Source organism: Equus przewalskii, chromosome 10, assembly GCF_037783145.1.
Source record: "Equus przewalskii isolate Varuska chromosome 10, EquPr2, whole genome shotgun sequence".
NCBI classification, from domain to species: domain Eukaryota; kingdom Metazoa; phylum Chordata; class Mammalia; order Perissodactyla; family Equidae; genus Equus; species Equus przewalskii.
The window spans coordinates 19,292,961-19,295,538 of NC_091840.1; positions in this window are offsets into that span (position 1 = coordinate 19,292,961).

Sequence of the window (2,578 nt, forward strand, 5' to 3'; positions counted from 1 at the left end):
GGCAGGAGGAGAGGAAAAGCAAGCATTACAAAACACAGCAGAGCATTCTGTTCTTCTTAACGAGCCTCGCCCTGAGGAGAAAGTATTTTACCAGAGCCTGACCTGCTGGGGTTTTATCAGAGCCTAATCTAACCAGGAAGGAAATAGTCAGCTTCAGCCCCCCGTAGCCATCCTGTCCCACCTAAGCAGGGAGAAAGTTCAGTGTCTGGGGCACAGGTGCATCAAAAGACAGGGCCATAATGCAGGCCTATAGAATGCTTCCCCGCCCCCCACTTCTTACTACCATGTTACTGAAGACCTACCTACCACAGTTTTTTTACCCAGTACTTCCTGCCTGCCTTTCAACAAATAATTACAAGGCAGACTAAAAGACAAAAAACACAGTCTGAAGAGGTGGGACAAGCATCAGAACCAGAGTCAGATATGGCATGAATGTTGGAATTATCAGACAAAGAATTTTTTTTTATGGGTCTCTTTATTCTTTTTTTTTTTAGGAAGATTAGCTCTGAGCTAAGATCTGCCGCCAATCCTCCTCTTTTTGCTGAGGAAGACTAGCCCTGAGCTAATATCCGTACCCATCTTCCTCTATTTTATATGTGGTACACCCACCACAGCATGGCTTGCCGAGTGGTGCCATGTCCGCACCTGGGATCTGAACTGGCGAACCCTGGGCTGCTGGAGCAGAACATGCAGACTTAACCACTGTGCCACTGGGCCAGCCCCAGGAAGTTTTTAAAATTATGATTAATATGCTAAGGGATTTAATGGAAAAAGTAGGTAACATGCAAGAATAGATGGATGATGCAAGCAGAGAGATGGAAATTCTAAGAAAGAATCAAAAAGAAATGCTAGAGGTCAAAAACACCTTAATGGAAATGAAAAATGCCTTTGATGGCCTTGTTAGTAGACTGAACATGGCTGAGGAAAAATCTCTGGGCTTGAGGATATGACAATAGAACTTTCCAAAAGTGAAAAGCAAAGAGAATAATGACTGAAAGAGAGAGAGAGAGAAAAAAAAAACAGAATAGAATATCCCAGAACTGTGTGATAACTAGAAAAGGTGTAACATACAAATAATGGGAATACCAGAAGGGGAAGAAAGAGAGACAGGAATAGAAGCAATATTTGAAGCAACAATGATTGAGAGTTTCCTCAAATTAATTTAATTTCCCCAGATGTCAAATCACAGATCCAGGAAACTCAGAGAACACCAAGCAGGATAAATGAAAAAAACTAAACAAAACAAAACCCTCCCTTAGGGATATCGTATTCAAACTTTAGAAAATGAAAAATAAAGAAAAAAATCTTTTTTTTTAAAGATTTTATTTTTCCTTTTTCTCCCAAAAGCCCCTCGGTACATAGTTGTGTATTTTTAGTTGTGGGTCCTTCCAGTTGTGGCACGTGGGATGCCACCTCAGCATGGCCTGATGAGCAGTGCTATGTCCACGCCCAGAATTCGAACTGGCGAAACCCTGGGCCGCTGAAACAGAGCGCGCAAACTTAACCACTAGACAATGTGGCCAGCCCTAAGAAAAAGTCTTGAAAGAAGCCAGAGGGAAAAAATTCCTCATCTAGAGAGAAGCATATGTAAGAATTACATCCAACCTCTCAGGACCCCTGTAAGCAAGAAGAGAAGAAGTGAAATATTTAGAGTGTTGAGAGGGAAAAAAAATCACCAACCTAGAATTCTGTATCCTGTGAAATTATCCTTTAAAAGTAAAGGAGATGGGGCTGGCCCAGTGGCATAGTGGTTAAGTTCACATGCTCCGTTTCAGCAGCTCGGGTCTGCGGGTTCAGACCCCAGGTGCAGACCTACCCACCACTTGTCAAGCCATGCTGTGGAGCATCCCACATACAAAATGGAGGAAGACTGGCATAGATGTTAACTCAGGGACAGTCTTCCTCACCAAAAAAGAAAAAAAAAGTAAAGGAGAAACAAAGACTTTCTCAGATATGCAAAAATTGAGGGAGTTTGTTGTCATTGGACCTGCCTTGCAAGAAATGTTAAAAGAAGTTCTACAGAAAGAAGGAAAACAATAGATCAGAAACTCAGATCTACGTAAAGAATGGAGGAGTATTGGAGAAGGAATATTGGTGAAGGTAAAATAAAACATTTATTTTTCTTATTCTCAATTGCTGGCACAGAAAACCGTTTGTTCAACAAAATAATAGCAACAATGTATTTGACTGTGTGTGTGTGTATATATATGTATATATATATACGCACGCTTATGCATGCCTATGTATAAGTGAAATGAATGACAGCAATGATACAAGGCACAGAAAGGACAGGAGGGAGGAATGAGCAATATTTTGTCATTATAAAGTACTTGTACTACCCACAAAGTGGTATAGTGTTATTTGAAAGTGGACTTGGATTAGTTGTAAATATGTATTGCAAACTCTAGGGAAACTACTAAAAAGAAGTGAAAAAAAAAGTGTAACGATATGCTAATAAATGAGAGAAAATGAATTTATATAAAATACTCAATTAAAAACCACCAAAGGGGGGCCAGCCCTGTGGCCGAGCTGTTAAGTTCATGCACTCCGCTTCGGCAGCCAGGGGTTTCGCCAGTTC